This window comes from Stegodyphus dumicola, chromosome X1 (assembly GCF_044657685.1).
Source record: "Stegodyphus dumicola isolate Sdum_Otavi_A_Nest chromosome X1, ASM4465768v1".
Taxonomy (NCBI): Eukaryota; Metazoa; Arthropoda; class Arachnida; order Araneae; family Eresidae; genus Stegodyphus; species Stegodyphus dumicola.
In genome coordinates this window covers 152,103,242-152,129,744 of record NC_140780.1, presented here as the reverse complement: position 1 = coordinate 152,129,744, position 26,503 = coordinate 152,103,242, and the positions used below count along the sequence as shown (strand labels likewise).

The 26,503-nt window shown below is 33.8% G+C and overlaps 1 long non-coding RNA gene across 1 annotated transcript in view; it reads left to right on the top strand.

Annotated features, from left to right (window-relative positions):
• Positions 1–25,900, top strand: part of LOC146993339 (uncharacterized) — a 69,797-nt gene extending 43,897 nt beyond the window's left edge. Inside the window, exons 2-3 of the long non-coding RNA XR_015038497.1 lie at positions 24,316–24,384; positions 24,500–25,900. This is a non-coding gene — a long non-coding RNA (uncharacterized LOC146993339). The remainder of the gene's footprint in view (positions 1–24,315; positions 24,385–24,499) is intronic.
• The last annotated feature ends 603 nt before the right edge of the window (positions 25,901–26,503 follow it).

Below are 26,503 nucleotides of genomic sequence, written 5' to 3'. Positions count from 1 at the left end.
ATGTTATGCAAGTTAATAATTTTATTCGATCTGTCTCACCACTTTTGGTAGATGCAAGTGATAATTTATATTTGTGAATGTCTTTTTACATTTTTGATGCGTTGAATCTAAATCCTGTCTGACTGAATGTGTTAGATTGTATTGTTTTTCTTTTCGATATAGTTTGTTCCCCCTTGGATACTGTACAATTGTATATGTACGCAGCTGTTGCTACTGTTTCAGTAGGTCAAACTGGTAGATTCTAAATCACGGAGGCTAAATCAGAGGCGTGGCTCTCTGGTAATAAACCCGATTGTCGCGCCACCTATAGAAAAAAGAGTGATAGTGCAGAACGAAAGTGAACTCGTTGTTCTTTCCAGCCACTGTGTGCAGCTGCCTTTTTTTAAGACTAGGTGTAACACGCTATTTTTTCTTCCAGTTGCATTAGCAACTGCAGATAATTTGTCTTTAGAAATGGATGGGTTTAATAACTTTCCCCGCTTGGATGTTTGTATTGGATCTGATTTTAGAGTATCACGATCTTCTTTCAGATTGCATTATGGGTTGGAATCATTTGCTGCTTCAGCACATTTATTATCTTTTCTTTGACCCGCTGTTCTGTTTTTCATGTGAAATGTTAGAAATTCAAAAAGCAACTTAAAATTTTAACGAGTGACGCGAAGCATGATTTAAAATTAATCATTTTACTAAGTGGACTGTTGCAGGAAAATGTATTAAAGCTGCTAATCATTTAAGCGGAATATATATCACTTTGTTTAATGTGTATATTTACTTGGTAATTTTATTTTCTTTCAATAAAATTATTTTTAACGTTAAAGTCGGGAAATCTGTTTTAATGAAATTCACAACTATATATATATATAGTTGTGAATGGAAAATAAACTATTGAATCACAACTATATATATAAAGTCTTTCTTAAAATCTTTTTTATTTAGCCTTGTTATTTATTTTGCTGACTAAATGTTTTAAAGAAACCGTTTAATGGACTTAAAATTTATTGATTAGATATAATTTTTGCACTGTAAATGTGCATTACATGAACGCTACATAATCATATAGCAATATTTAGTTCGTTTGGTCATATAGTAATAATATTAAAGGTGTTTAATTCTCTTAAATTACTTTTCACAAAATGATAAAATCCGATTTGTGAATACTTTACTGTAATATTTTAATTGGCGTCTGTGTATATTCAGATTCGCTATGTTTGATTGCTTTGAATTAGATTATATTATCCTGGTGAAAACTATGTTGGCGCTTAAATATTTCTTTTAATGGATTCGATCAATTTGTGAGTGAGAAGTCTATACTGTCTTCTTAAATATTTCATCTGTCGCTTTTGAGCCTTAAGCAATTAGCCATCTTTCCTTCTAATATTTCTATGTTATAGAATTAAAACTGTTAAAACATCCATTTAGCCGTTTCATGAATTGTTCACAGTCAATAAAATTAACTTTAATGCAAAATGTAAAATATATGAGCAATGAGGCAGCATTTCGAGCAAAAAGATGAATGATGAGACAGCCTGTTGTAAGATGAGAATCAGGGACAAGGACAGCTCTTATCGAGAAGACATTATTAAGGATTTTCTTTCCCATCAGCGGTCGAGAGGTGAAAACCGCTGAACACTGGTAGTTTAGTCCGGGACTCGAGCCCTGGCGAAGAGGCTGGCTGCATGGGCGTTTTCGTGTTTTTCACTATGTGTAACTTGGATAGTAAACTGTTTCCTTTAAAAGGTCGTCCACGGGTCATCCTTACCTTGCCATGTAGTGCCTGATGGCGTAGCATGTAATAAATAAAAATAAATAAAATAAAAGATGAAGCCTTTTCCTTAACCTTCAGTTGAGTTTAGAGAGTTCGTGCCTGCAAAGTTGAATCATAAGTCTTCTTAAATTCCATGTATATCATTCTCTTAGTAGAATGAAAATTTATTTAGTTTCTCTGTTTCTGAAAATGGTCGTTTCTTTCTTTCCCAGGCAATTTGCATGCTCATTAGTTTGTTTCTAAGGTCACGAAGACGCTCATATCATGTAAGAGAGCAGTACCCGGAATTTTTACTTTTCTCACCTGAAAATATATTGAAATCCTCAGAAAGAATGAGAAGCGATAATACCGTGATAGATTTAGAGTTACCTTAGGCTAACGAACATTTAAAACAGGCATTTTGGTTGACACTTATACTACATAGGAATGAAGATCAACACAGTATAAAAAGAAACATCTTTGGAACAGAAGATTGCGCTGAGGAGGTTTGAATCTTCAAACTCATTGATATAATTTAACCAAATTTTGCGATATTCAGGTTGGATCGAATTTCATTTTTTTCATTCTAATTCTTGCATTAAAAAGAAAAATCTCTATAATTAAAAGCCTGTATCGGAAAACTTACATCATAGTAGTCTTTTTAAGTATCCGAGATTTTAAATTAAAAAAAAATAATGTGTGTAACAGACGCTTTGCTTAAAAAGACTCGTTCGATGACTTCTCCTTTACCAAGGTCTGAGGACGACACTGGATTGGCAGGGAACAAGATAGTAAAAACACCTTAACCGCTTGAGTGACTTACACCTATCGCATCTCAAGGTGGAGTACTGTCTATGTATTACCAAGAATAAAACGTTTCCAAGAATGGTGGCGCTGATTGGTGGAGCGGCAACTTAATAAACAATACACTTGGTAGCAGCTTTTCATACAGCTGTAAGCAACTCTCGGAGCTCATTCAGTGAAGCGCAACCATCGCCCAACCTTAGTTATTACTTGATGTAAGAGGCCTTGTCGGACCATTCTTGTTCTGCTGTGGTTACCTGCATACCATTTTTGGTGTCTTTAAGGCGAATTGCAGTCATACAGTTAACAACAGTTTCATAACCAGAATCTGAAACATCTAGAAAATTTTATTTTGCAACAAATTCTTATTTTGGAAATTTTTAGAGCAATATCGTTATTGCGAAAGGTAATGAATTTAATTAAAGGTAACGAATGTTGATAGAAACAGGGTGTATTCTAAACCGAGAATTCTTCTTATGGCTGAAGTCTGTAATTAATAGTAATATGCTGTAAAGTTGTTGTTAGCTCTCTCTGCTTCTGATATAGTATACAACTGAGGATCTAGTATGGTACGCAGCATTGTTATTTTAAAGGGAAATTAATATGCTAGTTAACAGCAACCTGAAAATTGATTTTCGGTTGTTTTTTATGGGTATATTAATTCCTTTCCCAGGGAAATTAATTCATTTTGGCCTTTTAATTATAATTTCAGATTAAATAATTAAATCTAAAATAAATAATTGAATCACTGGGAGTCATTTAACGTTTCTTGTCTTTTATTGATTGAAAATTTTAAGTTTCTGTCGACCTTACTTATTTTTATTTAAAATCAGGTTATAAAGTTTAGCGCAGACCTTTGGGATGCTAGGGACGATATGGTAGAAAATTGATTTTAAGAAGATTTTAGTGGTTTGCTTTCAGCAGTCATAGCCAAAAATCCTAATATGTGTTACATAGTTTTGGAAACAGTTATGAACATTATAAAATATGCTAGCTCCACAATAAAACAAATTGACAATTATTTTTATTTTCAAAGAACAAGCAAATGGCCGAGCGGCCTAAACCGCTGAATACTGGTAGTTCGACTCGGGCTCGTACCAAGGCGAACGACCTGGATGCATGGTTGATTTTATATATTTGTAACGTGAATACGAGCCAGTTTTCCCTGGAAAGTCCCCTACGAAGGCATCCCTCCACTTAGGCAGATTGGCCTGTGTGCTTGACCATATTCAAATAACGTAACCAAATCCCTCGAAGAGAAAACGAAAGCATTAAACCAGGATTATTGAAGAAACTTGTGCCTTGATCTTAGATGTATGAGTAAGGTTCGCTTAATTTATTCTGTAAAAAAATTGTGCAAATAACTCCTTATGGTGAGCTTCTGTAAAGTAACTGAAATATCATATCATAAAATATATTCAGATTATTTCATGAATTTTGCGCAAATAGTTTAAATACGCATAGAAGAAAAGATTCGTATTAAATAACCAGTTCTGAATTGAAAATGTGTATTCATAAAAATCTGCTTAGTTTATTGATCTTTTATTATGTTGGTTCTAAGATTGCAGTTTTGGATCTGGCATTGTAACTTTCGTTTCGAAAATGCCAAGAGTGAACCTACTTGCCAAAATTGTAATACTGTTCTGTCAGTGTGACATATTTTAGCGGAATGTCCTGCTTTTTGAGACATCGTGCCAATGGTTTTAAACGCTCTCGGTTATCTCTTGACTGTTTAATCAATCAAGATATTGATTTTAATGTTTTTCAGAACGGTTTTTTTTCCCGCTTATTACGTGCTCCGCCCTTAGGTAGTACACGGAAAGGGAGGGATGCCCCTTGGAGGTCTTTTAAGGTAAACTGGCTCGTATCCACGTTACACATGGGGAAAACCACGAAAACGCCCATGCAGCCAGCCCGTTCGTCGAGACTCGAATCGCGGACCAAACTACCAGGGTTCAGCAGCTTTTACCGCTCGGCCGCTGGTGGGCCTTTCAGAACGGTTGAGCGGTAAAATCACTGAGCAGTGATAGTTCGACACGAGTTCGAATCTCAAAGAACGTGCAGGAGTTTTCGTTCCAATGTGACACGTAAATTGGAGTTAGTTTCCCTGCATTCCTCCCCTTAAACAGTTAACCCTCGTTTTACGAGGATGTTAACCCTCGTTTTACGAGTTTACGTGAGATGAGATTACTTGGGGTCACGTGATATGAACCGGCGAATCAAGATGTTGACCATGAAAGCATAGTACTTTCTTAATGTCGTTTTACAAATTTATTGTCTTTATTTATTGGCTTTTTTACAAAATTTTAAACGATATTAAAATGTTTATGCCTTCAAAATAAAAAAACCCCTTAGATTACATTTGTTTGTTCTTTAAGGATCCTTAGATTATATTTGTTAACAATTTTTATGTGTATACTGTATGTTGTCGCCAGTGAAGTCTGCTTGGCGAGATTTGCGCCGGCGAAACGGAAAAGTACCAATTTCACTTACTGAATACTTATCGAAACATACATCAGAGCCGGGACAAGGCTGAATCACTAGAAGGGGCGCCAAATTGGCTATACGAATTCGAAAATTACTTTGTTTTTAAAAATTTGTCAGTTACTATTCGAAAATTACTTTGTTTACGAATTCGAAAATTACTTTATTTTTAAATTTGTCAGTTACTATTTGGGAAATAAGCTTCGGCAAACTTAAATTAATAAAATAATAGGAAGAATTGCAAGAAAACCTGGAAATTAATGCAATATGGATTTAGATGTTATTTCTTATTTATCAAAAAAGAATTCTTTAACATTTTCACTTGAAAGTTATAAATAATTGGTTATATTATTTTTCTGAATTTATAAAAGTATGATTAAAAATACTTTAACAATTATGGTATAATTATGCTATAAGAATTATGATATTTTTATTTAATACAGTACTTTTAATACAAATGCTCGCATTTATCATTTTGCCTCAGGTGAAAACATATCTTGGCACGGCTCTGCCTTATAAACAACAATAATAATAATACAACACAAAGGAAAAAAATTAAAATTTATTGTATCTGAAGTCTAAGGTAGTCTAAGGTAACCTACAAGAAATTTCTATCGGTTTTATTTTGTAATTAAACGCCTTGAAAGTTAAATATTAAATTTTAATTTGACATTTATTTCAGACAATTCTAGTATATTGAATTAACCACCAGATAATTTACTTTTAACCTTAACCGTAAAGCGGATATTTCAGAATACTGACGCACCACCAGCTGTCGGCAGGCAAACTAAATTCAATCACTAGCAGCGTGGGAAATTCTCCCAAATTTGGCTTAGTCACAATGGCCTGACGTACAAATATACGGCGACAAAAACAGAGCCCCAACCTATTCATTCTTTTTTCCTTCAATAGGAGTCGTGTACGTAAGCTCAGGCCATATCTTTGTCTTCGAAAACTGTAAGCACCGTATTTGCAACAAATACACATTTAAAATGTATTCGTGGGACACATAAAATTACATCGGAATAGCGAGTTAGAATCCACTGCATTAAAATATTGCTTGTTGTATTGCATGGCAAAGACCATAAGCAACCGACTTAGTAGAATACAAAAATTTTTAAAATGGCACATATACCCATCTTTATTTTTCCGAAAGCAGTTATTTTGATAGCTTTTAATTCGAGCTTAATGAGCCGGAACATTTCGCTTGCACGTGCGAATCTGAAATTAAAACAATGTTCGTAGTTTTATTTTTCGAACTGCGTAACTACATCTTTTGTGATTCAATAAATAGACAGATAGGCTGTTTTTCCTCGCCGTTGGTTAAATAAAACAAATGTTTCTGCCAGTTTTCAAAAGTAAAGTTGTTTGGAGGAAAGGGATTTTAAGTTTTGTTGTTGCAGAGATACGATGTAACATAAAAGTTATGCCTTGTTTGTTATGGTAGCTTCTTATTCCAATAAATGCCGAATTTTTTTTCTTCTTCCTTTTTTTTAAAGCTTAGAAGTAAATTCATACAATTTCTTTTTTTAATTTCGGTATTTTTTATTGCATCACAATTTTGTCGAATATTTATAATGAGCAGCATATGTATCTGAACTTCATAGATTTCAGTCTTAAAATCCGTTTAAAACCGTTGAATTTCCATCTTTTTAAAAGCCGAGCGGTGAAGTCGCTGAACACTGGTAGCTCGGTGCATGGTTCGAACGGTCTGGCTGTGTAGGCGCTTTTGTGGTTTTCCTCATGTGTAACGTGTGTGCGAGGCATTTCCCTTAGAAAGTCCATGCAGGCAGCTCTTCCCTTAGGCAGATAACCCTTGAGTGCTTTGCCGTAATCAAATAAGCCAAACTTCTTTTTAAAATATTTTTTTAGGTAATTGAGGAGAAAATAACTAAACTTTCTTTTCCACATTTTATTTGTGAAGAAGTGTATTTTTTATGACAGGAAAACTTCTAATTTTTTCTTTTGCTAGAAAATGTTGGAACTTTTCTGAATAAAAATCAAGTGTTATGTGTATGCTACTTATAATCTGCATTCAACGTAAAAAATTACAGATATAGTACAACGTACTGTTTCATTAAATGTAATACTAAAACGCTATCTTTTTTGGCGCTTAACTACCGCTTAGAAGGATTAAAGGAACCCGGGTTTGGAAACCCGGCGAAGCCATGGATGTAAATTGTTTGTTCCTTCATAGTAGGTAACATACATTATAAAATGACCACCGCTTCTGGTCTTAGTAGTGGCTAAAGCCTAAAAGGGCTAGTACCCTCCATAAAATAATAATAAAGAATCAAATACTTTGTAGCGGCTGAGCGGATACAATCGCTGAACAGTATTAGACTCGGATTCAAATCCTGGCCAATGGCACGACTGCATGGGAGATTTCGTTAATGTTACCTACAGTGGGTATAAAAAAAAATTGATCATATTAGCTAACAAAGGAAATGCTTGACAATTTTAGGTAGACATAACGAACACAGGAGGTAATAAACATGCAAATCTAATGAAACTTTCGTTTTAATTTGCTTTTTGCACAAAATATACAACAAAAACGTAATTTTGCATGTCAAAAAAGTATTACCTTTTGCATTTATAACGGCTTGTAATCTTCTTCTCATAGAAAAAAAAAAGTCTTGGTTGTACTGTTGGGAATTCTGTGCCATTATTGCAGAGGCATACCCTTAAGTTCATCTTTACACGAAATTTTGTTACTTGTCTTCTAGGTCGAATTTGTGCCATAAATTTTCAATTGGATTTATGTCAGGGTATTGAGGTGATGTCTTCATCTGGCGAGGAACGTTTTAGAGTAACCGGTTGAGGTTAGTTGTATCCTTAGGGTCATTGGCCTCTTGAAACACGAATAATGTTCCTAAGCCAAGTTTTTGGGCATTGAAATTAAAGTTATAGCGCGACGCTCGAGATACAGCAAACAATAGGAACGTACGAGTAACATGAATACGAGATAGTTTTTCTAGAAAGTCCTCCACGAAGGAATTCCTTCCCTTGGCAAGCAGATATCCAGTATTCAGCCGCAATCTAAATAATAATAGTTCAGAACGTCTGACCTTTCATCGGCTTATATACAATATATATATGGCCTGCAGTAATTAACTTAATCAGAAATTGCATTTATGAAATATTCGATGAAAAAAAACTTTTCGAATTTACTTATAGTTTGTGCTGTCAAATAATTTATTACATAGGCATAAAATGGCTAAAAAAGTCCGAGTTGCCTTCCTCTTTATACAAGAAAGAAACCTCGAGTGCAGAAGTTTAATTTACTTCGTATCCCAAGACTTTATAGTTTGCAAGTATGTCAAAAACTTGCTAAACATAAGCGTGATGAAGAACATCAAACGACGCTCGAGACACAGCAAACAATAGGAAACATTATAAGCCCATCACACGTGACGCAAATGAAGTGCGATTTTACGTTTTCACGTTTTGAAACTCCCGACGTTCTTTGGGTTAGTTAACTGCTGAATCAAAGCGTCACCGTTTGTTTAAATTCGGTTTGGACATCCGCCAATTCTTGGTATAGAGAGAGGACTCGAGATTCGCATAATTGGATTGAGACTTGAGTATGTTTTTGGAGAATTGAATTGCTTGTAACGCTTTCTTAATAGGCTATCAAATCAAGTGTTTTTATTTTAAACACCATATTCTTGGTTTCTATGTCTGAGGAATTATCTTTTAAAAAAAGTGTAAGAAATGGAAAAATTTTAAGTCTGTTTAAAAAAGTCTCATTTTTTAGATGAGACATTTTTGTCTCATTTACTATAAGTAAATTTGAAAAGTTTTTTTAATCGAATATTAAATGTCTCAAAAATGTCTCATTTTTTAAATGTTGTTACTTTTCATCAGCGACGGCTTTCGATATTCTTACGTGTTGCAATAATTAACTGTTATGCAGTTAATATTTTAGGCGTAGCATTTCGTCATGTTATTCCAGGCCCTATTTTTCATAAATGTGATTTTTATATACTTGTGTTTATATTTTTGGAACACTGGACATTCAGCAACTGCAACTTGCTTAAACTATAAATACACTTCAGGTCTTCCATAGCATTGCTTTCCTTTTTACTAACAAGAAATATTACCCTCAGTTATTGCATAAGATATTTTCTCCCTCCTTCCATCATGCCTTCGTGGTGTAACGATAGCACACTCCGAGCATATTCCAGAGGTCCAGGTCTGAGTCCTGGTTGGGGCACTGATCATTTTTCATGTCACCTGCTTTAAAATAACCTAATGACTCTACAATAGAATTTAATACTTCTAACAAAGATGCTATTGAAAGTCACTAATACTTACTTAAATGTTAAATTAATTTGGCCAACTTAAAATTGTGTTATGTTTAAAGGGGTGTTGGAACCCCAAAATCTTCAAAAAATTGTGATTTCGGATTTTTGCGTTTTCAAGTTCTGTATACTTTTATCTTTCTAAAAATACCATTCTTTAATCTCCATGAAAATTAAAACTATAAAAAATCTAGTTTTAATTTGTCATCGACTGCTTTGATCAATGAGGATTTTTACATAAAAAAGCGTTTTTTCTCCAAACGTGATTTTTTTTTTTAATACTCGATGTGCCTTTTCTCAGGAACTACTGCTCACAGGTATCTGAAATTTTTATGGCTTATTTATTAGGTTTTCTAATATTTAATGAAATGAGCTTTTTGTGATAAACTAAGAAAAAAATGTTTAATTTTTTATGTGAGAAAAGTGCTAAATTTTACTATGCCTAACAAAATATTCTGTAAATTACTCTAAAATTCAAAATATTTCAAAAGCTCATTTCAGTATAATCCGATAGGTGTACTTTAATTACACAAAAAATTTCAAGCGTGCATCTACAGCAGAGTTTGAGAAAATGTACATCGAAAATAGCCAATTTAACATTGTGGGTATAAGGTTGCTGATACCCCTTAAAGAAATTAAATAATGAAGAATCTGTATGTATGTTTCTGGCATTGTAATAAAACAACGGTACCTAGAGCCATCAAATCTTGAATGACGAAATCCTATGTTTCTGACATTGTAATAAAACAACGGTACCTAGAGCCATCAAATTTTGAATAACGTAATCCTCCTTCGAATATGGGCATTTGGAAGCCCTAATTTGTAATTTATTTTATTATCGATTTCATATTTTATAACACTTTAACAAATTTTTGATTAACAAACTCAACGATTTCAAAGCGAGCAATGGGAACACTCTACGAAGGGGGCGGGAAATCTCTCTCTAGCGCGCGAGACTGTGTATCGGAAGTTCTAAAGATAAGTTCATTTTAAAATTATTTTGCGATATTGCTGTTAAATTCAATTTTATGGTTTAAGTGCGAAGAACGTGATATTTAATAGATAAAGGTAACACACAAAATGTTTAAAAAACGCCCCTTTGGGTGTAATGTAAAATCTGAAAGTTTTCAGATTTTTCTTTTATTTAAAAGATATCTGCATTCTATATGAGTTTTGACTAGCAAATCATTGTATAACTAAATACCAAGCTATAAGTAAACTAATGTAGCTTACAAATGCACAGAATTTTATTTCCTAAATTAACTTTTAAGTTGGTAAATTTTAACCTAAAGTAACATTTTTTGCATATTTGTATCATTTGGTTTGGTGGAACATGGCAAAGCATGCAAAGCTATTTGCCTAAAGGGAAGCATATAATTATGGAGGGATTTGTAACAAAAAGTGGGTTGTATTCACGTTGTATTTATATATGTATGTTTATATTGTTAATTCTAAAATTAATGTGTTATTAAAAATTTATTATTTTTTCAGTATTAATACTGACATGCACATACAGAATGGTTTTAAATTTCACATAGTCAAAATTCTTCTTTTAAAAGAACTTATTTTATGATTTACATATTACATGATCAAGATAAGCATTTGTCAAGGAATGTATTTGATTCATGCTATTTTGGTAATAAGACTGATATTCTTCCAAACTGTATTAAAACTAGGGAAACTAAATATAAAAATAAATTCTACATTAAATGTTTAAGAAATCGTAAATATGCAATGGCTGTTATACAGTGTAATAAAACTTGTAATTTATAAAATATTAATGTAATCATATTTTGGGGAATAAAGTGCAATATGTTAGTTTTTGTTTACAACTAGTTTAACGGATTACTAGAAAAATATTTTAGGTCATTTTCACTTTTTTCCCTGTTGATATTAATATATTAATATATATGGAATAACAAAGTTGCACCTAAGTAGAGAAACAAAACAACACGAAAATTATCATACGATATTTTTTAATCAGATATAATTACTTCATATAATTATAACATTTTCATATGAAATTAATACAGTCTCACTGTTTCAATTAAATACCACTGGCTATATAAAAATATTGGTTATAAACAATATGGTCAATTAAAGGCTTAATTTATTGGATTCAAAATATTAAATACTATTCTTAGATCTACATTTGGAATACATATTTAGCACTATATTCAGTGCTGATAGTGCCTGTACTTGCTATATACTCATTCTAGTCCAAATAGCCCTGCTGTTAGACCAAATAACATCTATAGAATACATATTCTTTGGTTAGACGTTACGAACATTGATATTTACTAGTAGCAAAGGCTAAACGTTAATATACTTAATCAATATATATAATAGTGTGAAGTGCATAAGAATAAACACATAAAATAAAAAAAAAAATATTTCAAGCAGTTACTTTAAAAATTTTACTTGCCGCTCAGGAAAGTGACGAAGACTCAGTCAACTTCTGTTACTATCTTTAAAACAGTTGTCGTTGTCTTCTCCTGATTAGCTGAGATATTCCCCCCCCCCCCCGCTGTCCAATCAGTCACGTGATTCATTCGCGCGAAACTGAAGCCCTCGTCTTTGCTTATAAGTGTACTCATTAATCGTTTGTATACGGCACTATTTCATTTCAGACTATTTACGTTACAGCAAATTCTCATGTAAAATTTTAAATTCTGTAAGTTAACAAAACTTTTGCCTGTAAAGAACGACTTTTTTTTACAGTATAATAAGGAATGCAAATTTTGTTTGAAATTTTTCATTATTTAATGCTATAATTTTTTTTTTCGTATTAGTGTTATAATTTTTTAAGTATTACTTGCAAATCTTTAAGCATCGTTACAGAAAATTGCTATCTGCTTTAATAAAACTGATTAATCTAGATTACAAGTATGAAATAAATCGACATTTGATTTCCAATATTTGTTTAAGGCAGAGGTTAATTTCTGTCACTTACGTCACAGCTTTTTTTATAATATGAAGCATATTATGTCTATTTCATTATGTATATTGAATGTAATGCTGCTATTGTATATCTGTTACTTAACTCTGTTGCCTTAATATTCTGATTATTCCTGTGTATAAGAGGTAATTGTATTCACGATCAAGTTTCTGCCTTGTAGTGCTTTTAGAGTAAGCGGAGCGGGCAAATAAAATATGATTGATTGATTTGGGAGAGGTGCTTCTCAGCTAGATAAATAGCTTTCACAATTAAAACTGGATTAAGCATTATGCATTAAAATTTATGCATAGCTGCCAATTCCCCCGATCTGCCAGTAGAGCAGAATCTTCCTAATTTTAGCCTTTACTAAGGAAAACTTTTAAGAAAACCGTTTCCTATGAATAAATGAAATTTATGTAATTAATGAAACTTAAATTGTGCAAGTTTCAGCCTCATTGCTATTACTAGCTCCACTAGGGATTTTTAGCATATTTTTTAAAATTAAATTTACTTGATCTCTGTTACCTTAATCTATTGTAAAGAAGTTTTTATGAAGGTTCCAAGCAATCTTTAATCAGTTAATATTTGTATGTAATTTTGTTTCACATCAATCTGTGGTACATTATTAAGTTTATCCGTACAATATTGAGTAAATAAATAAATTTTATTTTCATCATAATTAAGTAGTTGGCTAAATAAAAGCTTTTCACTTTATTCAGGATTTACTTCGTGTAAAAGTGTAAGACATTTACAAAATTAAGTTAGCCAAGGAACATAAAATTTAAAATACCGAATAAAATATCAATCTATTTTACGTTAGCATCCCGTTTTAAATAGGTCGGTAACTTGAATGGTGCATTATAAATTGAATTTATGTCAGTTTAGAGTTCTTTTGAAATGTTGTCGCCAGGCATCGTTAAAACCTCGTGGAAACTTCCGTTTTTCACGCAAGAACCTTATCTTATTTCAAGGTTAGCTGGTATGTTTTATGTGATATTCAGTATAAAATGAGAATTCTGTTGTAGGTACTTACGTGTTATTTCAACCATCTTAGTAGAAATTGCCAGATTTTTCAGCGTGTGCCAAATTGGCAACGATGTTCATGAAAATACTTGAATCAAGCAACGTCGCCATTTTCGCATGCTTTCTTTTTGTCGCATTTTAGTGGACTGTATAAACAAATCGTGTATTTTTACCTTAAACTTAATTTTACAATTTGCGCTTGTCGAATTTGCCAGCGATAGAAGAAACTGGGGTAAAATTTCTAAAGGAACACAAAATTTTGGTGTGAAGTCTATAATGTTAATAAAGAGGAAATGCATTTGGTAGATAGGCCGATGTTACCGAAATTTACGCGATGCGTATCTCTGCAGTTCTCTCACATTTTTTTTTTTTTAAACGTAAACAGATCGTTGCGTATTTGTGATAAAGAAAAGCACACACACAAAAATATTGAAAGATGTGGACAAAATGTAAGTGTTCTGCTTTCTTAATGTGTCATGTAATATTTATATAATAATTCAAATTTGTGTTTGAAATTACTAAAAATATGTTTCCTCTTCATATGTTGATAATATTTGCCAACTTACAATAAATATGTAGTTACACTAACTGTATGATCTCAGTTTTCATTTAACTAGGGTTTTGAAGTCTACCATCAGTCTTGATGCTAGACGTACAGCTTTTTGAAATACACTGGTGTGCAAAACTTAAGCAACAATGCAAATTTTAATCAGATAACCATGCAGTTGCAGAAAAGGGGTTCTTGCTATCAGTACAATGAACAAGCAATTCAGTAGAAAGGTCATGCATATGCAAATGTCAGGACAAAAACGTCACAGGCTACGTGATCGTACGCAAAACGCATGCGCTCCACTCGAGACTACCATAAAAGGAAGAACGGAGACGCAATTAAAGACATTTGCTGTAAGTACAGGTGAAATCTTTTGAAATATGGCTAGAAGAAATCATCTGGTTGACTTCACGAGTGGAAGAATGATCGGAAAGCTGGAGAGGGGCGTAATGTGACCAGTGTGGCTGAAGATTTCGAAGTCAACAAAAGTGTCGTTTCGCGGGCTTGGAAAGCCTTCCAAACCATAGGTACAGCTATTAGAAAGGTTGGTGGTGGCCGCTCCAGAACAACTGTAGTATATAACCGATATATCGTCTTACAGGCGAAAAGAGCCCAAAACCAGCCAGCAAGCTCCACAGCTCAGCAACTGTGTACAGCAACCGGCGACAATTGTCGTGGTTTACTGTGTCCAGACACCTTCACAAAGATGGCCTATTGGCCCGCCGTCCTGAAAGTTCTTGAAAAGCCGTGCATCCCTTTGAAAGTTGACCATCGGCGCCACCGTTTAGAGGGGTGCAAGGAGCGCAAAAACTAGGCATCTCATCAATGGAGTCGTATCCTCCTTACGGAGCCCACCAGCGGCCGAGCGGTAAAGACGCTGAACACTGGTAGTTCGGTCCGAGGTTCGAATCCCGCGAACGGGCTGGCTGCATGGGCGTTTTCGTGGTTTTCCCCATGTGTAACGTGTATACGAGCCAGTTTCCCTTAGAAAGTCCTCCACGAAGGCACCCCTCCCTTTAGGCAGATAGCCCTCGTGTGCTTTGCCATAATTGAATAATCCCAATCCCTCCTTACGGATGAGAGTCGTTTTAGTGCCCCAAGTGATTCTCAACGCCAACTTATTTGCAGAGAGGTAAGGACACGGTTTAATCTCAGTAACATCACGGAAAGAGACCATTACGGTGTTCTGGAGGTCTCGTCTAGAGAGGCATCATGCTGAACGGGAGGACAGAGCTCCACGTTTTCGACAGAAGTTCTGCAACCGAAGATCGCTATTGTCAGGAGGTGATCCTTCCCTATGTGCGTCTGTTCCGAGGTGCAGTTGGACCAAACTTTTTTTTTATTACAATGCACGGCCACACCGGACTCCTGCTGTTCAGAAGCTACTGAAATGTGAAGATATCACTCGAATGGATTGATCAGCGTACTCCCCTGATTTAAATCCCATAGAACATGTATGGGATACTTTGGTAAGACACCTTGAGGCACGATTACATCCTCCGGTGAACACCCAACAACTGAAACAGATGCTGATTGAGGAGTGGGCACTCTCACCTCAAGATCTGTTGGACAATTTGGTGCTGAGTATGGGGAGACGGTGAGAAGCAACCATTGCAGTAAGGGAAGGCCATATCCCATACTAAGGAACATCTGCTTGTTGTTCTTCCTCTTATACAGACAATCATGAGTAACGATACTATGAGTTCAATAAAACCTGTTTTTGTTTAATTCCATACTGTATGCATTGTATTCATTTTTTGCGCAATTATGCTTTCGTCATCGTTTAAATACAAAATGTTTTCTCTTATTTCTGAATTTCATGTCTCTCGGATGCTATCTCGTGGATTTATGTCAAAAAGAACACCTGTTGCTTAAGTTTTGCACACCAGTGTAGTATTTCATACCTTCTATGATATGCTCCTACTAAGAAAAATAATTCGCAATAAATTCTTAAGCGATATGTAGTATTTGAAATTTAAAAAATAAAGGCGATTCGAAATTTGCTACAGTGTTTGGTTTAGTTGATTATGGCAAAGTACACTAGGGCTATCTGCCTAAGAGGGGGGGGCTAATCGTTAGGGCCTTTTCTAAGGGAAACTGGCTCGTATACACGTTACAGAGGGGGGGAAACCACGAAAACGCTCATACAGCCAAACCCTTTCGCCTGTTCGGAACTACCAGTGTTCGGCGATTTTTATCGTTCTGCCGCTGGTGGGCGAAATTTGCTACGAAGTTATGCACGGCTGTTTCTGAGACATACGACTTCATTATAAACAATTGCGACTTATCTTTTGCAGTTATTCACCTCGATACAAACTCAGTTACCAAGTGATTATAGTAATTAGTACTGTAAATTAATTACCGTCGGAAAGAGGGTACAAATGAACTAGATATCGATTGTTATTGTTTAAACATCGACTAAAGCTGAAATAGTGTCTTCATTGTCATATTTAGTAATCCTTTAGCTGTATCAAAAGTATAATTTCTCAGAATTCCGCATATTAGTATTTTTCGCTGTCCCAAGAGCATTCAACTCGTACTTCAACCGTTTAACTGCGCGATCAAGTTTTGACTTTCTGTAAGTCTGACAGACGAAAGTTTAGAATACTGATGATTGCTGTACGTTAAACTTCTACTAATATATATATTTTAGAAGCTCGAAGATTTCTTTGTGATTAAAGTTTATGTGAGAGAAATTACTTTATTCAGTAAAATATCTTAAATTTGTATACACTTTGTTGCAATGGAGGCATACGTAAAAAAAGAAATGGAATGGTTTTGAAATTTGAGTAACTGTTGAACGAATCTAATTAGTTAAAAAATTCGTTTTTATATAAACAATAAAAAATGGAATATCTAATATTAGAAGTATAAATGTTGGTTAATCTTTACGCTATCACTCATTAAAATATATTAATAATTTTATGTATTTAATGAACTAACAACTCTAAGGGACGGGTTATGATGAACTGCTATACGTTCTGAGGTCAACTTATTTTGGATATATTTTGTATTCGAGTATTCGTTTCAAATTAATTTTGCTTTATTTTATTAGAGATTTCGAACATTAGAGAAACACTAACTCAAAAATATGTAATAGACAGTCATATAAGAACCAGCCATTGATATGAGGTTAGTATTAAGTGGTCATTCAAAATGTATATATATATTTACTTAATATGTGAAATAAGTTTTAGTTGTAACATTATTTCTGAAGTCTCTTGATTGATTAATAAAAGGACTGTGAAGTAATATCCTTTTGATGAACATTGAGCTCGGGAGGGAGAGCTTCGCAGCCAGTTGTGTGTGCTTGGTATTTTATACAGTACGCAAGTATGTTTACGTGGGTTTTTTGAAATGCAACTAAGTATGAAAATTTTAATATTTATTATCTATTTACATCACTTAAATAATTTAATTTCAAATTTATTATTACATTACCTAAAATTTATATTACCTAAATATTTACATTAACGCTGAAATTGTACAGTACGCTTTAAATCTTCTGTTAAAATCGCAGTGATAAAAGCTAATATTTTTTAAAAGTTAGAGATGGTGGTATGTAGAATATTTTAACTCTTTTTACGTATAATATACATGAGGTGTAGCGGGAAAAGTCTCATATTTAGAGGGGCGATTGAACATGACAAAAGTAACAGTGTTCGCCATGTTCCATAAGCACGAAACAAAGTAAGTTCGATGAACATAGCACACGGAAAGACAGTTTTCATCTCTGATATTTACAAGAAATAATGTTTGATATTTATATACATTTTTCAAATGAAAGATCAGCACGTGCAGTGAAGGGACAGAATTACTTGAGTATTCAGTTTTTTAACTGATGGATTAAGTTTCGTGCATCCATCCTTTGGCAGCTTAAATTTCCAAACCTCTGCTGCCTCAGTTCTTTTTTTTTTTACGAACATTTAAAAAATCTCATTTGCGAGAACAATGTTAACTTTTCTGAAGGCCTCATGGCCAGAATCAGTGTTATTGCTGAAGTACATGACTTGTCGGGTATCTTCCAAAGTACACATCAGTCACTTCATCGTAGTTGTGATGTATGTATTGCAGTTGGTCATGGTTCATTTGGACAGTTCTTGTAAATATCGGACATTATTTTTTGTCAAAATCTGTGATTAAAGCGATATTTCTTTTTCCGTCTTATTTATTTTGAACTGTGTTATATATATATATATATATATATATATATGCGCCCACCAGTGGCCGAGCGGTAAAGTCGCTGAACACTGGTAGTTCGGTTCGAATCCCGCGAACGGGCTGGCTGCATGGGTGATTTCGTGGTATTCCCCATGGGTAACGTGTATACGAGTCAGTTTCCCTTAGAAAGTCCTCCACGAAGGCATCCTTCCCCTTAGGCAGATAGCCCTCGAGGCTTTGCCGTAATTAAATAACCTAACCTAACCTAACCTTCTGCGTTATATTTCATCGCGCGCTGTATTAAGAAGAAAATTGTGATTTTTTTCATGCTCTGTCTCCCCATATAGTTGTGACCAAAATCCGCTAATAATTCCTTTTTAAAGTATTGACAAAGTAAAACTGAAATTCTCTTGTAGTTATTTTAACCAGGTAATTACTATGCATTTTAATTTTAAATTACGTATGCTAAAAATGTGTGCTTATTTCGAAAGTATGGAAATTTTAATAATTGAATTTCGCAAAACAAGAAAAAATGTTGATCAGTAATTCAACTTAGTTTCCATCTTGTTCCATATTGGGGCCATATTTCCTGTGACACGTGTATGATGTGCGAAAATCCACTAAAAATTCCTTTTTAAAGTATTGCTAAAATAGAAGTGAAATTCTCTTGTCGTTATTTTAACTAAGTAATTACAATGCATGTTAATTTAAAATTACGTACACTAAAATATGTGCTTATATCGAAAGGTAGCTAAGTACGGAAATGGTAATAATTTAAATTTTACAAAACTAAGAAAAGTTAGTTAATAATTGAACTTAGTTTTCGTCTTGTTCGAAATTACACAAGAGAAATAAACCCATTAATTTCATTTTTTTAATAGCGTTTCAAAAAAAAAGTTACTTGTTAACTAAAGCTCTCACAAATTTACAATTTTCACAAAATCATCCACGTACAGCCGTCCTTTGCCACTTCGAGTTTCATGGCTTCACGCTATCACCGTTTTTTTTTCAGTCTCATGTCCTGCCTTCAGAAGAGCCAGGAACCGTGCTCTTCTGAGCAGTTCATCTCTTCGTCAGCTTACAAGTTGCACTATTTTATGGTTAGTGGTTGTGCGTAAGTTATTCCATAGGTTAGTGGTTTGTGTGTAAGACCTGCGTGTTTGTGTAATTAAACGTACAATATTAATATATTTGTAACGTCTAGTGTATTTTATCATATTTTGTCTAATATCATGGGAAACACGAGTAATGGTAAGTCTGTTATTTCAAGTCCAGGGGCTCTGATAATGTTAGAAAACGTACTTAGATCGGAAACAGTTTTTTAGTGATCTAACGACGAAAATATTCGCTTTATAAATACAGAATCCTACTTCACGGAAATGCCGCTTAGACGGTATAGTAGTTAGATGAGCCGATTGCGATACCAAAGGGCCTGGATTCGGATCACGGAGAAGGCATGGTTGTAACTGTCCGTCCTTTCATAGGAGGCAAAGATGGTTTACCTATTAGTTGCCTCCATAATGACCACTTCTGACCTTAGTAAGTAGCTGAGGGCCCGCCATTGGGGGAGACTACGCGGAAATTCATCTATCACGGTAGAATCTGAAACTGATTAACTGCGATAACTGTATATATGAAAAATTTAAGTCTGTTTTCTCTGGCCGTAATATAAAGCATATCCTAAAATGTGTATGTTTTATGGAATTTGTGTAAATGAGAAGGGAAAAGAAATGGAAAACCTTTAACAAAACGAATAAAACGTTTTGCCAGAATAATGTCTTATCAAATTTAAGTGTCGTCTCCGCTTCAAGTCCTCTCGTACCGAAGACTGATGCTGCAGGGGATAAGAGTGACTTCGTTCCCACAGACCATTGCCATCTGCAGCGTCACTCTTCTGAAACAAGTATTTGGCTCACTAAGAGCTAACGATCAAATTCCTGGCTCAGCTAGAGCTTGTTTTTTAATGCACCACAATTCAGCGAATCAAAACAATTATTTTATTGGCAAGTTCGACTGAAATAACGTAGCCTTTGATAAGGGATTTTGATCGATAACTAAGAAAGCAGATATAAAACTGCGACAATTTTTCTAAGAAAATTATGAATTTAAAACTATTTGTTTTGTGCTGTGTTTCTGGAAAAAATGTTTTCATATTTTCTGCCAACAACAGTTGAAAGTATTAATAAGCCGTACTGAGCTTCTATGCAACATCATAAGGTCGTTTCTAATTTTAACTTTGATTATTCAATCGTTCTTTCTTTTCTCAAAATTTTAAAAATTTCTTGCTGGAGTGATACCAGCAATATCTGACAGCTCAGTAAATAACTACGCTAAATCTATGAGGATTATTTGAATATTCAGTCTGAGTTTCGCTCTGATTTTAACTAAAAAAAGCTCAAAACATTTCGGTAGCTAATCAAACAAGAGTCCTTTACCGCGAGTTACTTATTCTTTACACAGGCTTTAGTTCTGTCACCGTAATATCACCATAATCAGGTAGAATAATCAAGTTTCAATTTTCTTTTTAAGATCGACGATATTTAATTCTTTTTTTTACGATAAATCATGCGAGGCCTAATCTGTCTAGGAGAAAGAATGCCTATTTTGGAGAACTTTCTAAGAGAAACTGGTCATATTCACGTTACAGATGGGTAGGAAAACGCACAAACCATTCAAGCAGACAGCCTGTTCGCCGGGATTTGAATCCAGGTCGAACTGCCAATGCTTCAGCTATCTTAACCACTCGACCAGTGATGGGCTTTTACGATATTTAATCAAAAGTATCGCACGATTGCAATTCATCTCACAGTTTAGGGCTGTTATATCAGTGTACCCAATGTAAAATATCTTACGAATATATTTCCAGCAATATTTGGAATATTTTTGCGGTAGTTGTCTGGATGGATTATTTTTTTTTTATTGTATGCGAGTAAAAAATTTTGCCAACCGTACCTATGGTGTTGGTTGTATTTTTTGCTTTACCCCAGCTGTTCATAAGAATCATTACTCAGGTAAAACTAGTTCATTTTATATAAAGCCGAAAACATATCGAAGTAATTTCATAATTGTAATTATTGAAGAAAATAGCGGGGAATTGTTAAAAACACAGAATTACAGCAACACCCCGGTGACGTACATCGGTCATGTTTTGTATGTTAGTATTCCTTTTAATTAGAATGTATAGGATTAGTAGCTTCATAATATACACTATAATAAAACCAACTAACTCTAAAAATATATATATAATAGCAAATGAAGAACTGCCTGCGGTAGCCTTGAAAGACGTGAATGAATTTTAGATATTTCTTGTATGCAAATGATTAACTCCTCCCTCAAGGTGCACGTCGGAAGCCATAAACAAAAAGAATACGCACAAGTGCGACTTAAAATGTCTTTGAATAAACGGTAAACAACTCGTAGGTGTTTATCATGCGATTTTTCTAGGAACTGGAGCTATTTTTTCGTTAAATGGCGTATGCAGTTTGCCACTAAAGTTTTTTAAGATTGAATAAGGAGGTTAATATTGACGGAATTTTATAGGTTGAACGAGGAATTGTTGACTAAAAATTGTTTGCTGCTGAAAATGCTGCAAGTCACGAAAGTAAAAAGAATCGTAAACTGCGGTTGCTTGCTGAATCTTTTGAAACTATATAAATGATAGAATGAAATCCCCTTACAGTCTTAGCTTTCGTATATTGTGTAAGATTATTCTGATGCACTATTACGGCAATAAACTTCCTTCGTGTCTTAAAACACTATCTGCAAAATACGTTTTTTTTTTTTTTTTTTTTTTTTTTTTTTTTTTTTTTTACTTTCGCTTGTGTGTGCAAGACTTTGCATAACTACTGCACTAATAATTGCCTAAGCATTAAACGATTGCTATTGTCATAAACTGTAGCATTATTTTTATTTCTGAACGTTACTATTATATTCTTCTTTAAGTCAACTGTGGTGTATTGTGACTGTGGTAAAACCCTGTTTATCCGAACTAATCGGAGAAAAGCTATTTCGGATAACATTCCAGATAAGCCATCCGAAAAACCACAGCAACTACTTTTGATAATTAAAGCTTAAACTATGTGCGTGACATTGTTCAGCAAAGTACGTATCAAAAGAAATAATATGAATCGAAATTACATGTTTAATTTCCGATTCATATTATTTCTTTTGAATAAGGGAAGAGTTAAAAGGGATAAAGTTGTTACCGTTGTCACTTTATTACTGAACCAATATGTCATGAATGAAATCAGAGAAATGCTTGTTAAAATTAATAATATCGTTTTATATAAGTTTCAGGACTTAAAAAAGACAGCCGAGATAAATTTAAAAGCTGGTAATATTCCGTAAATAAATGTTTCCAGTTTCAACAATTCTCATCTGGAATATGGACTGCATATTCTATTCTCACTGTTTGGTTGCCTCATTGAATTGCGAAAATTTATGTATATGCTACAAAACAATTGTGTAATTTACAAGAATCTTCACAATCTTAATTTCAGAAGTTTAACAAATTTCAGATTACACCTTTAGTAAACGTGAATTTTAATTGATGCAAACTATGATATATGACGTTGTCTTTTGAACAAACGTCCATGTGCAATGTGAATACATTAGTTTCCCTGTGAAAGTCATCCATGAAGGCATCCCTTCCCTTAGGCAGGTAATTCTCGTGTGCTTCACTATATTCTTTGAACTGGACAGAGGTTTATACATTTCTCTGTTTTATGTATATAATATAGCGAGGTTACTTATCTAATTATAAGATATGTATTTCACTCTGTAGAATGAAACAAGGAAAAGAAAATGGTTTTGAGCGAATTTAAAATTAGATCTCGGAGTCATGTGAGCTAGCATGATCTTCCTAATACAAAAATGCCCCTTTATTGTTTAAATTATTAGCATTCATACGTCCTTTTTTCCATCAAGAAATTGCATCCTCTTATATAAATATACTTCCCTTAAAATGTGCCCCACGGAGGTATCCCTTCCGTTAGCCACATATAGCCCTGGAGTGCTTTTCTATAACCTACATAATTCCAGTTCTACCTCAAAATCAAATTTGTAGTAAATAATTAACAATGAATACCGTATTCCCCCACAGTTTTCACTAACTTTGTCGTCGGGCAGTTCAATAGTTAGAAGGGAAAGGTTCGACGTGACCTTCGCATGTAGATTTTGAGAGTTTATTAGTAAGTGGATGAACCCATTTTAAAATTTAGGGCAGCTTGTTGTTTGAACACATTGAGGAGGGGGAAAATTACGCAAATATTCTTAAAATTTTCAGAGCCTAGCCCTAAAATGCTATAAGGCTCGAAATACGGTAGAATAATTCATTTAAAAATCGGTGCTAAAAAAAGTGGTACGCCAAATAATCTATATCCCACTTCTTTTGCAAATGGTTATAGCAACACAGAATATTCATTTATTTTATCGCAATATTTAGTGTAATTCAGTAGAAAGTGAATTGTTAATTAAGGTATAGTATAAATTGATCAGATTTCCATGTAACTCTACACTTGCACGTTTTTGCTTTAATTTAATAAAATGACTTTCCATTTTTCAAAAATTTTCTTTATTACTTCGTTCTAAAATTTTCTTTCATTCTTCTAAAATAATTTGAGGTATAAATCTGTACCTTTTCAATAATAAAAAAATCAGTTTTCTGACATGAAATAATTTTGATGTGGACTTGGTGCATTCAGGAATTAACACTACTTTTTCAAAATTTTTTTGTATAACAAAATTTATAATTTAAATATATGAGTTTGTGCGGTAGGCATGAGGGAATAGCAATCGTCCATTCTATAATTTTATACCAGAAGTTCCATTTTCTGTCCAAACTCTGAAATGTGGGAGAAATGGAAATCAGACTCGTCAATTATGTAAGTGAAAATCGCGTTATCATTAAATTATTGTAAACCTGACTAGTTTTCGGATCATTTTCCCCTGTAGGACAACACGCAGTAAACCACATATTTATAGTGAGAAAGCACATTTTTGTCATCACCTCAATTCGTTTGAGATAAAACTGTTCTCAATATAATAAATATCTCTTAGATTAGTTATGTCAGTAAACAAAAAGAAATAGAATGACGTACTTTAAAAGCATTTTATTGACAATATTTACTTTTAAAACAAAAATATTGCGATAAGAGATAAGAACAACACATTTAATGATGGCTAATAAGTAACGTTGGCATATACTATATCTTTACACGGAAAATTGTTTGGCGTATGTTGTTCTATAACGAAAAAATTCCTTCGTTTTACAGTGATATGATTTTAAATGTTGCTTTTTTCTTTGTAGGTAAGTTTTGAATTATTCAAGTTGGGAATACGAATAAGTATTTGAAGTTACTGTTTCAGGTACCTGTTGGTATGTAAATTTATTGTGATTCTTCATTTAGTTATATGAAAGACTTGGTGAACTAACTATATTTACTGAATGAACGTGAAATAGCGTAATATTTTCATTTTATTCTTTTCCTAAGACAGAAAATGTTTCGGCGGAAGCAGTTCGGTAACGGAAAAAGATCTGAGTTTTCTGCCTATGGGGAGAGATGCTTTTGAGGAGAATTTTTTGAAGAGCTTCATTTTCTGGATGTATGATAAAAGTGGCCGGCATTCACGCTGCACATAGGGAAATCGTCATATGGCCAGTCCTCTCAAATATCAGTAACAGAACCCAAGACCGAAGTTCCAGTGTTTCGCATCTGTAAACATGCGACCTATTCAAACCAGTAGAATTTAACGGAAAAAAACCTGCCGAGTTCGAGTATTCCGAAAATTCTAGTTATAATTACAAATTATTAAATCCTCGCACTGTTTTGTAAAATATTACACTTTGCAATAAATACTGTCTGAAAATATGTCCTTTAACTGTGTTTACCCTTTGCCTTCGAAAGGTCACCACTCGGTTTGACGCGATAATTCGAGCGGTAACAATCAATTTAGGTTTGGTTTGGGCAGTATCGCTTCGTGAGTGTTTTCAACAATACATCTGCATAAAAAAATTCCAGTCTTTAATCTTAACATGTTTTTTTAGATTTATTGTTATATATACGCGTCTTAGACCTTAGTTTGAACTCGACAGTCAATAGGAATATTATTTTAAAGCTACGGAGCCTAGTAAGCATGCAATACGATGGTGAAATCAGTTCAAGTGAAGATAAATTATAATTTTCATTGATGGAGAATGAAACACGTCTATTTGTATAAAGGGGAGGATAGCAGTGATGAAGATAGCGATGATGTAAGACGTGTAAGAAGGCGGAAAATCAGGGTAATAAATAGTGAATGTAAAAGCGACAGTCATTCCGCAGAGACAGAAAATTCAATGGATAACGTGCAAAGAATCCGAAGAAATACCGCAATGAATACCGTTTATATTCGACGAATGAGCCGCAAGTATCTTCAGACTTAAAAGAACCATTACATTTCTGTGAATCATTTTAAGTTAGCTCTAAGAAATTCATCAAATATGCGGAATATCACCTCGAGTTGCTGGCTTGCCTCGTGAGAAAAGGACCTTAAGTGCAAAGGGTTAATTTATTAATTCAAAGCAACTTGACGTCCATCTACTTAAGGGAAGTGATGCTTTATTGGAGGACTGTGTAAGGGAAACTGACTTGTATTCACATTTCACAAGAGAGAAAAGACAAAACCTCTCACGCATCAGGCAGTTAGTCAAAATTCGAATCCGAATGGAACTACTAGTATTCAGCGACTATATCGTTCGGCTGCTGGTGAGCTACGTTCTTTAGTATTCTGAGAAAAGTGAGAGTGCATTTTTACAAACTGTTTTGTGAAATTTCATGAATTTGGCAGAGCTGTGTTATGTTTTCTATGGCCATATGTGCCAAAAATTCCTATTAACATTATTTAACTGTTTTAATTAATGGCTATTGGATGCAATAAAGTTATTTATAAATTAAAGTTTACTTTCGAATTGCAATATATTGTATTCGCGGTTTATATATTGACCTGCTGAGAAAAGCAAATAATTAGAAAAGAAAAAATGACTCTCATAAATATTTCAGAATTATATTATTCATTTATTTGATTTGAAACTGATAACTCTAAATTTATTACTGGATATTTTGAACACCATAATGAAACGTTTTGCGAAATTCGTAATGCAGCTGTCATGGTGGAGATTTGTTTCAACTGGAAGCACTTCGTATAAACCTGCAGCTTTATTTAGCATAGGAATTTGGAGCAGGGCATTGAAATCTAAGCAGGGCTGCGCATGACGTTCATAAATCTTCTATTGACTACCACTGGATAGAATATGATAGAACTGGAAGTGTATGTCAGTGAGACAGCAAGGCTTTCAGCGCAGTTATTGGGCATTAAGATTGATATACGTGTATGCATTTCAATTCTGTAACCTTTTTTTATTGCTTTCTGTTAACTTTTGAATATTTGAATTATAATAGATGCGTTAATTTTTAGTTCTAACAGATAGGGAATAATATTACAGATTTCATTACTTT